The sequence below is a fragment of the Hoplias malabaricus genome, unplaced genomic scaffold (genome assembly GCF_029633855.1).
Source record: "Hoplias malabaricus isolate fHopMal1 unplaced genomic scaffold, fHopMal1.hap1 scaffold_370, whole genome shotgun sequence".
NCBI classification, from domain to species: Eukaryota; Metazoa; Chordata; class Actinopteri; order Characiformes; family Erythrinidae; genus Hoplias; species Hoplias malabaricus.
In genome coordinates this window covers 2,501-15,000 of record NW_027101086.1, presented here as the reverse complement: position 1 = coordinate 15,000, position 12,500 = coordinate 2,501, and the positions used below count along the sequence as shown (strand labels likewise).

At 59.1% G+C, this 12,500-nt stretch overlaps 1 non-coding gene and 1 pseudogene across 1 annotated transcript; both read right to left on the bottom strand.

Annotated features, from left to right (window-relative positions):
• Positions 1-30, bottom strand: part of LOC136684530 (28S ribosomal RNA) — a 4,635-nt pseudogene extending 4,605 nt beyond the window's left edge.
• Positions 31-446: 416 nt separating this feature from the next.
• On the bottom strand, positions 447-600 carry LOC136684529 (5.8S ribosomal RNA). Its single transcript, XR_010799704.1, has one exon. It is a non-coding gene; the product is annotated as a 5.8S ribosomal RNA (ribosomal RNA).
• Positions 601-12,500: the final 11,900 nt, after the last annotated feature.

The following is a 12,500-nucleotide window of genomic DNA, read 5'->3' as shown; positions in this document are numbered from 1 at the left end:
CAGCGGGTCGTCTCGTCTGATCTGAGGCCGCACACAGAGGTTTCTTATGCGGGGGCGAGGGCGGAGGCGGAGGGCCGAAGGCTAGGGGCGAGGGGCGAGAGCCCGGCACGAGACCGAACTCCGCGACACCTTCCCCCCCACCCCGGCCGCTCGCCCGCCCGCTCACTCGCCCGCTCGCTGGGTTTAATCGGCACTCGCCACCCCCGCGTCCGACTGCGCGGAGCCCCGCTCGGGACTCGGGGAGAGACCGTAACGGACGTGGACCCGGACCTACTCGGCTCTCCCTCCGTTCCCTGTACGGAGCTCTCTCGCAACACGGGCCGCGTGGACTGGCTCGGAACCGAGTCTTCGTTTGGGAAGACGAAGGGCCGTTTTCAGGCCCTGCGAGCTTCCAGCCGCGGTCTCTCTCTCTCAGCGGGGGCGCGGAGACCGATCGATGGGTAAAGCGACCCTCAGACAGGCGTGGCCGCGGGATGGACCCCCGCGGCCGCAATATGCGTTCGAAATTTCGATGATCTGTGTCCTGCAATTCACATTAGTTAACGCAGATGGCTGCGTTCTTCATCGAAGCACGAGCCGAGTGATCCACCGCTAAGAGTCGTATTCGGGTTTGTGCCCGGCCCGTTACAGGCCGGGCGAAGGAAGCCATTCGAACAAGAGACAATTTTTGCCAATATATTTCAAGCCGGGTGCCTTCCACCCCCGTGCAGGGGGGGAAAGGTCATTGAACCTGGGCGTCACCACCGGACCGAGGAGTTACGGCCCGGGGGACGATCGCCCGAGTAGGTGCCCGAGACTTACGTGGTTTAGGAGACCGGGGTCTAGGCACCCGCCGTTCCCGGCGAGGCCCAGGGGTTTGGTTCGCTGCGTTACGGGTCCCGGTCTAAGGCATTCAGGCGTGCGCTCAAAGCCAAGCTCTCCACCCCGGAGGGTATGAGCGAGGCCCGGTGGTACGCTCCCAAGTCCCCGCTTAGGGGAAGGCGCTGGGTAGATCCCACCTAGTCAGGACCGGCGGGCACCGGCCGTCTCCTTTCGGGTGTTTATAAACGCATCCGGGGTTCGTGAGGCCCCTTCAACTCGCGCACCGGCCTTAGACTATTATACGGTCCGTCTCTGCGAAGCCAACATCGGGGGTATTTTGCATGCGCTCTTAAGCTCCGCTCTAACCCCGTGAGGGGAAAGAGTTTCGCCCGGCGGTACGCTCCCGTCCACCACCGCCCCCTGTGCCGGGGGGATGGGTTCAGGGAGATCCCACCGAGGCCGGCGAGCACCGGCCAACGCCCTGGGGGTGAGTAAGCCCCTTTGACTCGCGCACGCACAATCAAGCCTTCAACGATCAATGGTTTTTTGGGTTTAACTACCCGGCGGGCGGCTCCGGCGCCACTCTTCCCCCCGCGAACGGGAGGGGCGGACCGGGGTACCTATGCACCTAAGGCGGTCCTCGCATAACCCCGAGTTCCGAAGCCGGCTCGCTACGTCCACCCACCCGGAGGGGGGAGAGACTCACGTCGGCCGACGACGAAAGGTACGAGGCTTCTGCGGTCCATACCTTGAAGGTACCCGCCGGGGGGGAGGTTCGGCCTCTCGAGTCCGACTCGACAACCGGCACGGACGGCGGGCGCCGACCGCGGCCAGGTCACCGTTATTGATCCTTCCGCAGGTTCCCCTACGAAAACCTTGTTACGACTTTTACTCCCTCTAGATGTCCGGGTTCGATCGACTTCCCATCGCCCGGAGGCGACCCCCGTTCGAGGGCCGCCCCGGGGACGGTCCGAGGACCTCACCGAGGCATCCGATCGGTAGTAGCGACGGGCGGTGTGTACAAAGGGCAGGGACTTAATCGACGCGGGCTGGTGACCCGCGCCTACTTGGAATTCCTCGTTCGAGGGGAATAGTTGCAATCCCCTGTCCCCAGCGGGGAATGGCGTTCATAGGATTGCCCGCACCTCTCGGCGTAGGGTAACTTACATGTTGAACCAGCCATTGTAGCTCACGTGCGACCCCGGACTTCTAAGGGCATCACAGACCTGTTATTGCTCCATTTCTCAAGTGGCTTCTGTGCCACAAATCGCTCTAAGAAGTTTAGCCACCGACCGCTGATTCCCACCGGGCGAACCCCAACCTTCAGGCCCGCGGTAAGCGGGAGGGCACCGGGGAGGGGAGAGGGAAGGCGAAGGCGAAGGACGGACAACCCACACCCGGAGAGCGGAACGAGGTGCGGACGGCATCGGGGAGGGAACCGAACGCGAAGGGGAGAGGCCGGAGCCACCCACTCGACGCAGAACTGAACCCCCGTCAACCGCATCACCTCCCCGAACCGATCCGGGGTAGAACCGGACCCCCGCCGAAACCCCCAACACCCCCACCCCGATGGGGACAACCTGATAGAGTGGCCTTCGGGGATAGAGTCCGACCCAGGAGAGGGGCCGTGTAACTACTTAAAGGATGGGATCTCGTTCGTTACCGGAATTGACCAGACGAATCGCTCCACGAACTACCAACGGCCATGCACCACCACCCACAGAATCGAGAAAGAGCCGTCAATCTGTCAATCCTTACCGTGTCCGGGCCGGGTTAGGTTCCCCGCGTTGAGTCAAATTAAGCCGCAAGCTCCACTCCTGGTGGTGCCCTTCCGTCAATTCCTTTAAGTTTCAGCTTTGCAACCGTACTCCCCCCAGAGCCCAAAGACTCGTGGTTTCCCGGACGCTGCCCGGCGGGTCATAGTCGTTAACCCAACGCCGCCGGATCGCGGGTCGGCATAGTTTACGGTCGGAACTACGACGGTACCTGATCGTCTTCGATCCTCCGACTTTCGTTCTTGATTAATGAAAACATTCTTGGCAAATGCCTTCGCTTTTGTCCGTCCCGCACCGGTCTACGAATTTCACCTCTCTCGGTGCGGTACGAATGCCCCCGGCCGTCCCTCTTAATCATGACCTTTGGTCCGTCAAACCCACGAAATAGGACCAAGAGAGCGGTCGGATACCCCCCCGGCTCGGGGAACCGTGCGGCGGCCAGAAAACGGCCCCGCCCGGCCGCCTCGCCGAAGAGCTCCGACTCGCCCCCCATGGGAAGGCCTTATTCCATTATTCCTAGCTCAGTCCATTCAAGGCACGCTTCGGCCTGCTTTGAGCACTCTGTTTTGTTCAAAGTAAACGCACCGGACCCTTCCGCCCCCCACGTATTCAACCGCGGCGGACGACCCAGCTAAGGGCCTCTCCGCGGAGGAAGGGAGCAGAGGACACCGGATGAGTAGGGACAAGGTCCCGCGACCTCCACCCAGAGACCCGCGGGGGGTCCCCAACCCCCCCGGAGAGGGGCAGCTTCCCACCGCGAAGTCCGGACGGGCAGAGGCCCGGCAGCCGGGACCCGTCCCCGGATCCAACTACGAGCTTTTTAACTGCAGCAACGTTAACATACGCTATTGGAGCTGGAATTACCGCGGCTGCTGGCACCAGACTTGCCCTCCAATGGGTCCTCACCCACGGACGTAGATTGAGTTCATTTCGGTCCCGAAACCTTCAAACGGGGCCTCGCACCGATATTTTTCGTCACTACCTCCCCGTGTCGGGAATGGGTAATTTGCGCGCCTGCTGCCTTCCTTGGATGTGGTAGCCGTTTCTCAGGCTCCCTCTCCGGAATCGAACCCAGATTCCCCGTTACCCGTGGTCACCACACGTAGTCCCGTAGACTACCGTCGAAAGTTGATAGGGCAGACACTCGAATGAGACGTCGCCGCCCCGAAGGGCTCTGCGATCGGCCAAAGGTTATCTAGAGTCACCAAAGCGGACCCGACCGGAGTCGGGAGGGGGTTTTTTGGTTCTGATAAATGCACGTATCCGTGGGGGGCGCCGAGGGGGGAAGGTGAACCAGTCACCGACCACCTCGAAACGGCACCCCCACTTCCAACGCTTCGTTTGCATGTATTAGCTCTGGAATTACCACAGTTATACCAAGTAACGTGTGGAGCGATCAAAGGAACCATAACTGATTTAATGAGCCATTCGCAGTTTCACTGTACCAACGCCCGTGTGTACTTAGACTTGCATGGCTTAATCTTTGAGACAAGCATATGATACTGGCAGGATCAACCAGGCCGATCCCTCTGGTACTCAAACCCGGCTTGGGGAAAGAGAGAGAGTCGGTGGTGCGTGGAACTCGACCCCCCGAAGGAGGAAGAGACGCGCACCGCGGAAAGGCTTTTCGAACGAGACCCCCCGGAGGTGGGTCTGCAATCGGGGGTTTGACAAGGCCCGGACGGTGCAGGCTAGGGGCCGGTTCCTTCCCTCAATAGGATCCCGACCCTAAGGCACCACCGACTCGGACCTTTTAACGGGACCCAAACTGCGGTGGAAATTAGACCGACGGATCGGCTAAGTCTCCCTCGGAACGATTCTGGACAAGCGGACCCCCTGTTACGGGGGGTCCACGAGCCATGGAGGCTGGAGCACGTGGCGGGGAGGATCGTTCTAAAAGCCGGTATTATTTCGGATTAGAAGCCTGCCCCTGTGCTCCGGGTATGCCGCATTTCGAACGGGCGTAAAGGACGTCGTTTAAGGGAAGAGAATGGAAGAGAATTTCCTGGCCCCTCAAAGCGCGAGGAGGTCGGCATAGGTTTTACGGTACGCCCCCCCCGGAGCCGTCTGATGTTCAGAAGACGAAGGGTTTTGCCCCCAATCTCGTAAGGTCGAGGGCTCACCACCGAACTTCCAGCCGCGGTCCTTGGTAGGACCGATACGCGGACAAGCCGCAAAATCCTGGCCCCCTCGCAGTGCGAGGAGGTCGGCAAAGGTTTTACGATTCGCCCCCCGGAGCCTACGGTTAGTTTTCTCGATTTAAGAAGACGAAGGGGGTCGGGCCCGGAACCGTAAACCGAGCGCCTCTTCCCCTGCGAACTTCCAGCCGCGGTCCTTGGTAGGACCGATACGCGGACAAGCCGCAAATCCTGGCCCCCTCGCAGTGCGAGGAGGTCGGCAAAGGTTTTACGATTCGCCCCCCCGGAGCCTACGGTTAGTTTTCTCGATTTAAGAAGACGAAGGGGTCGGGGCCCGGGAACCGTAAACCGAGCGCCTCTTCCCCTGCGAACTTCCAGCCGCGTCGTTTAAAAAGACCGATCCGTGACACCTCTAATGCGCTCTTTGCCTCCGGCCGTTTCCAGCGCGGGGCCCGGTGGTGCGCTCCCAAGTCCCCGCGGAGGGGAAAATCTGGAGATCCCACATTAGACCAAGCGGAACGCCGGTCTTCGCCTCGGGGGTTTGTATGCCCCTTTCGACTCGCGCACGGGCAAGAGTTAGGTTAGGAACGGGGACAACTGCCGGCGGGCGGCCCGTCGCACCCACCCCGCAAGTGGGCAGGTGGTCGGTGGCCTGTGGACCCGCCGCTCGGATTCGTTTATAGTAGGAACCATAACGGGGTACAACCCTCATACGCTCGACCCCTCACGCCCAGAGAAGTGTTCACCTCCCTGGGCATATATCGAACGAATCATCGGGATTGAAGGGGAGGCCACCCAAACCATCCCCTTAGCCCAGAGGGGTGCCAGTCCTCTGGCTTCGGTATTCGCATCACCGGGGTCTATGAGGTCTCGACTTAGGTTTGAAAACCTCCAGAGGGGGGGCCGGATTAACCACCACCCTAGCCCAGAGGGGTGCCAGTCCTCGGGCTTCGGTATTCGCATCACCGGGGTCTATGGAGGTCTCGACTTAGGTTTTGAAAACCTCCAGAGGTGGGGCCGATTAACCACCACCCTAGCCCAGAGGGGTGCCAGTCCTCGGCATGTCACTTCGCATCACCGGGGTTCTATGGAGGTCTCGACTTAGGTTTTAAAAACCTCCAGAGGGTGGGGGCATATCTTATCCCCACCCTAGCCCAGAGGGGTGCCAGTCCTCGGGCATGTCATTTCGCATCACCGGGGTCTACGAGGTCTCGACTTAGGTTTTGAAAACCTCCAGAGGGTGGGGGCATATCTTATCCCCACCCTAGCCCAGAGGGGTGCCAGTCCTCGGCTTCGGTATTCGCATCACCGGGGTCTACGGAGGTCTCGACTTAGGTTTTGAAAACCTCCAGAGGGTGGGGCCTGACTTACCACCAACCCTTAGCCCAGAGGTGTGCCACTCCTCGGGCATGGAATTCGCATCAACGGGGTCTACGGATGTCTCGACTTAGGTTTGAACACATCCAGGGAAGCAGAGCGGACATTCCCATTATTTCAAGCCCATCGGGAAGCCACTCCTTTGGGCATAGCGTTTCGCATCGCTGTTACCCAAACTTACGTCTGATTTAATGCCTCCCTAATATCCCGACGGCACCAGGCTGAGAAACCATATGCCCACAGGATTTGAGGCGTTGGAACCTCGTTCGCATAGCCGACAACGATGAACTCCCTCGGACTCGCTACGAGGCTTGAGGAGGGTCCTGATTTTCTTAAAATCTCAGGTGAGGGACTTAGAAAATTTTCACTTTAAACCACAGACCTCCAGAGGAGAGACCGGGCTTATCACAACCTTAGCCCAGAGGGCGTCACTCCTCGGGCATGTCACTTCGCATCACCGGGGGTCCATGGATGTCTCGACTTAGGTTTTGAACACATCCAGAAGGGGGGGCCGGATTAACCACCACCTTAGCCCAGAGGGGTGCCAGTCCTCGGGCTTTAAATTCGCTTCGCCGGGGTCTATGGAAGTCATTTTTTAGACCTCCAGAGGGAGGCAACCCAAACCATCCCCTTAGCCCAGAGGTTGTGCCACTCCCTCGGGCTTGTGTATTCGCATCACCGGGGTCCATGGAAGTCATTTTAGACATCCAGAGGGGAGGCCACCCTAACCATCCCCTTAGCCCAGAGGGGTGCCAGTCCTCGGGCTTTAAATTCGCTTCGCCGGGGTCTATGGAAGTCATTTTTAGACCTCCAGAGGGGAGGCAACCCAAACCATCCCCTTAGCCCAGAGGTGTGCCAATCCTCGGGCTTGTGTATTCGCATCACCGGGGTCCATGAAGTCATTTTAGACATCCAGAGGGGAGGCCACCCTAACCATCCCCTTAGCCAGAGGGGTGCCAGTCCTCGGGCTTAAATTCGCTTCGCCGGGTCTATGGAAGTCATTTTAGACCTCCAGAGGGGAGGCAACCCAAACCATCCCCTTAGCCCAGAGGTGTGCCACTCCTCGGCTTGTGTATTCGCATCACCGGGGTCCATGGAAGTCATTTTAGACATCCAGAGAGTGGGGCCGGTCTTACCACCACCCTTAAGCCCAGAGGGCGTCACTCCTCGGGCATGAAATTCGGATTACCGGGGTCTATGGATGTCTCAACTTAGGTTTTGAACACATCCAGAGGGGAGGCCACCCAAACCATCCCCTTAGCCCGGAGTGTGCACCTCCTCGGGCTTCAAATTCGAATCACCGGGTCCATGGAAGTCATTTTAGACATCAGAGAGTGGGGCCGGTCTTACCACCACTCTTAGCCCAGAGGGGCGCCACTCCTCGGGCATGAAATTCGCATCACCGGGGTCCATGGAAGTCAGTTAGACCTCCAGAGAGTGGGGCCGGTCTTACCACCACTCTTAAGCCCAGAGGGCGTCACTCCTCGGGCATGAAATTCGGATTACCGGGGTCTATGGATGTCTCAACTTAGGTTTTGAACACATCCAGAGGGGAGGCACCCAAACCATCCCCTTAGCCCGGAGGTGTGCACAATCTGATAGAGTGTGTCCTCCTCGGGCTTGAAATTCGAATCACCGGGGTCCATGGAAGTCAGTTTAGACCTCCAGAGAGTGGGGCCGGTCTTACCACCACCCTTAAGCCCAGAGGGCGTCACTCCTCGGGCATGGAATTCGCATCAACGGGGTCTACGGATGTCTCGACTTAGGTTTTGAACACATCCAGGGAAGCAGAGCGGACATTCCCATTATTTCAAGCCCATCGGGAAGCCACTCCTTTGGGCATAGCGTTTCGCATCGCTGTTACCCAAACTTACGTCTGATTTAATGCCTCCCTAATATCCCGACGGCACCAGGCTGAGAAACCATATGCCCACAGGATTAGAGGCGTCTGAACCCCTTTCGCATAGCCGACAACGATGAACCTCCCTCGGACTCGCTACGAGGCTTGAGGAGGGTCCTGATTCTCTTAAAATCTCAGGTGAGGGACTTAGAAAATATTCACTTTAAAACCACAGACCTCCAGAGGAGAGACGGGCTTATCACAACCTTAGCCCAGAAGGCACCACTCTTCGGGCATGTCACTTCGCATCACCGGGGTCCATGGAAGTCTCGACTTAGGTTTTGAACGCATCCAGAGGGTGGGAGCCGGACTTACCACCACCCTTAGCCCAGAGGGCGTCACTCCTCGGGCATAAAATTCGGATAACCGGGGTCCATGGAAGTCAATTTTGACCTCCAGAGAGGGGGGGGGCCTGGCTTACCACCACCCTAAGCCCAGAGGGCGTCACTCCTCGGGCATGAAATACGCTACACCGGGGTCCATGGAAGTCAGTTTAGACCTCCAGAGAGGGGGGGGGCCGGGCTTACCACCACCCTTAGCCCAGAGGGCACCACTCCTCGGGCTTGAAATTCGCATCACCGGGGTCCATGGAAGTCTCGACTTAGGTTTTGGAAACCTCCAGAGGGGGGGCTGCACTTACCACCACCCTTAGCCCAGAGGTTCATCACTCCTCGGGCATGAAATTCGGATAACCGGGGTCCATGGAAGTCAGTTTAGACCTCCAGAGAGTGGGGCCGGGCTTACCACCACCCTAAGCCCAGAGGGCGTCACTCCTCGGGCATGAAATTCAGATAACCGGGGTCCATGGAAGTCAGTTTAGACCTCCAGAGAGTGGGGCCGGGCTTACCACCACCCTAAGCCCAGAGGGCGTCACTCCTCGGGCATGAAATTCGGATAACCGGGGTCCATGGAAGTCTCGACTTAGGTTTTGGAGACCTCCAGAGGGGGGGCCGGGCATACCACCACCCTTAGCCCAGAGGGCGTCACTCCTCGGGCATGAAATACGCTATACCGGGGTCCATGGAAGTCAGTTTTGACCTCCAGAGAGGGGGGGGCCTGGCTTACCACCACCCTAGCCGAGAGGGCGTCACTCCTCGGGCATGAAATTCGCTTCACCGGGGTCCATGGAAGTCATTTTAGACCTCCAGAGAGGGGGGGCTGCACTTACCACCACCCTAGCCGAGAGGGCGTCACTCCTCGGGCATGAAATTCGGATCACCGGGGTCCATGGAAGTCAGTTTAGACCTCCAGAGAGTGGGGCCGGGCTTACCACCACCCTAAGCCCAGAGGGCGTCACTCCTCGGGCATGAAATTCGGATAACCGGGTCCATGGAAGTCTCGACTTAGGTTTTGGAGACCTCCAGAGGGGGGGGCCGGGCATACCACCACCCTTAGCCCAGAGGGCGTCACTCCTCGGCATGAAATACGCTTAACCGGGGTCCATGGAAGTCAATCTAGACCTCCAGAGAGGGGGGGCCGGGCTTACCACCACCCTTAGCCCAGAGGGCATCACTCCTCGGGCATGAAATTCGCATCACCGGGGTCCATGGAAGTCAGTTTAGACCTCCAGAGGGGGGGCTGAGCATACCACCACCCTTAGCCAGAGGTGTGCTCCTCATCGGGCATGAAATACGCTTCACCGGGGTCCATGGAAGTCATTCGAGACCTCCAGAGGGGGGGCCGGGCATACCACCACCCTTAGCCCAGAGGTGAGTCACTCCTCGGGCATCAAATTCGCATCACCGGGGTCCATGGAAGTCAGTTTAGACCTCCAGAGGGGGGGCTGAGCATACCACCACCCTTAGCCCAGAGGTGTGCTCCTCATCGGGCATGAAATACGCTTCACCGGGGTCCATGGGAAGTCATTCGAGACCTCCAGAGGGGGGGCCGGGCATACCACCACCCTTAGCCCAGAGGTGAGTCACTCCTCGGGCATCAAATTCGCATCACCGGGGTCCATGGAAGTCAGTTTAGACCTCCAGAGGGGGGGCTGAGCATACCACCAACCCTTAGCCCAGAGGTGTGCTCCTCATCGGGCATGAAATACGCTTCACCGGGGGTCCATGGAAGTCATTCGAGACCTCCAGAGGGGGGGCCGGGCATACCACCACCCTTAGCCCAGAGGTGAGTCACTCCTCGGGCATCAAATTCGCATCACCGGGGTCCATGGAAGTCAGTTTAGACCTCCAGAGGGGGGGCTGAGCATACCACCACCCTTAGCCCAGAGGTGTGCTCCTCATCGGGCATGAATACGCTTCACCGGGGTCCATGGAAGTCATTCGAGACCTCCAGAGGGGGGGCTGGGCATACCACCACCCTTAGCCCAGAGGTGAGTCCACTCCTCGGGCATCAAATTCGCATCACCCGGGGTCCATGGAAGTCAGTTTAAACATCCAGAGGGGGGGGGCCGAGCATACCACCACCCTTAGCCCAGAGGTGTGCTCCTCATCGGCATCAAATTCGCATCACCGGGGTCCATGGAAGTCATTCGAGACCTCCAGAGGGGGGGCCGAGTATACCACCACCCTTAGCCCAGAGGTGAGTCACTCCTCGGGCATCAAATTCGCATCACCGGGTCCATGGAAGTCAGTTTAGACCTCCAGAGGGGGGGCCGAGCATACCACCACCCTTAGCCCAGAGGTGAGTCACTCCTCGGGCATCAAATTCGCATCACCGGGGTCCATGGAAGTCAGTTTAAACATCCAGAGGGGGGGGCCGAGCATACACCACCCTTAGCCCAGAGGTGTGCTCCTCATCGGGCATCAAATTCGCATCACCGGGGTCCATGGAAGTCAGTTTAGACCTCCAGAAAGGGGGGCCGAACCTACCACCAACCTTAGCCCAGAGGGCGTCACTCCTCGGGCTTCAAACTCCCATCGCCGGGGTCCCATGGAAGTCTCGACTTAGGTTTTGAACCGTTCCGGGGTCACCTCCAGTGAGATAACGCGGAAATCTCACTATATTCATGCCCACAGGCGAACCAGAGCCTTGGGCTTGTCATAGTTACATACGGTGTACCCAAACTTTCGTCTTTTCTAAAGGAACCCTAATGTCCTGACGGCACCGCACTGGAAACCCCCATGCCCTCTGAATTTTTACCTCTCCGAGGTGCTCCGTTTTGGGCTTGCTACCTAGGGCGAAGAGGGTCAGAAATTTTTCTAAGTCCTACTTTAAAACGTCCCACTGGGAGAACACTAGGGTTAGCACTTTGCCAAAAAATCACGGCTGAATGCAATTTTCACGCCTCGCACCCTTTGTTCGTTTAGATTTAACAAAAAAATCAACCGACCCCCCTTTTTAACAACGCTTTGCCGAATTTAGCTCACTTTTCCCGGCCTGGAATATCTCACGCTTGCCCCCCACGGTACTTACCTCCGGGGAAGACACCCCCGTCGCTGCCAACGCCCATGCCCGGCCCAGCTCACCCGACTCGGCCTCGCTCGCTCCATCGCCCGCTCCAAACCTCCGGGGAGAAGACCCCCATCGCCGCCAACGCCCATGCCCGGCCCAGGCTCACCCGACTCGGCCTCGCTCGCTACATCGCCCCGCTCCAACCTCGGGGCTGGACCTCCACCAACCCAGCGCACCTCTCGAACCTATCCGGCCCACACTTAAGCACTCCTCCTCGGACTAAACCATCCAGCCCGCGCCGCTGGAACGAGCGCCCACTGGAAGACCTGAGCCTCAAACCCGCGTGCATTGCGGTTCTCTATCTCCCCGGGCTCGGAGCACTTTTCTCGGCCATGGGACCTCCAGGGGGGGCCCTTCATGGCTCCGTCAATATTCCTTTAAGTCTCACTCCGCCCACTGGAAGACCCGAGCCCCAAACCCGCGCGCTTTACGGTTCTCTATCTCCCCGGGCTCGGGGCACTTTTCTCGGCCATGGGACCTCCAGGGGGGGCCCCTCATGGCTCCGTCATCATTCCTCTAAGTCTCATTCCGCCCACTGCGATACCCGAGGCCTTTAACCGCGGCGTTCACGGTTCTCTATCACCCGGGCTCGGGGCACTTTTCTCGGCCATGGGACCTCCAGGGGAGGCCCTTCCTGGCTCCGTCATCATTCCTCTAAGTCTCATTCCGCCCACTGCGATACCCGAGGTCTTTAACCGCGGCGTTCACGTTCTCTATCACCCCGGGCTCGGAGCACTTTTCTCGGCCATGGGACCTCCAGGGGAGGCCCCTCATGGCTCCGTCATCATTCCTCTAAGTCTCATTCCGCCCACTGCGATACCCGAGGTCTTAACCGCGGCGTTCACGGTTCTCTATCACCCCGGGCTCGGAGCACTTTTCTCGGCCATGGGACCTCCAGGGGAGGCCCCTCATGGCTCCGTCATCATTCCTCTAAGTCTCATTCCGCCCACTGCGATACCCGAGGTCTTTAACCGCGGCGTTCACGGTTCTCTATCACCCCGGGCTCGGAGCACTTTTCTCGGCCATGGGACCTCCAGGGGAGGCCCCTCATGGCTCCGTCATCATTCCTCTAAGTCTCATTCCGCCCACTGCGATACC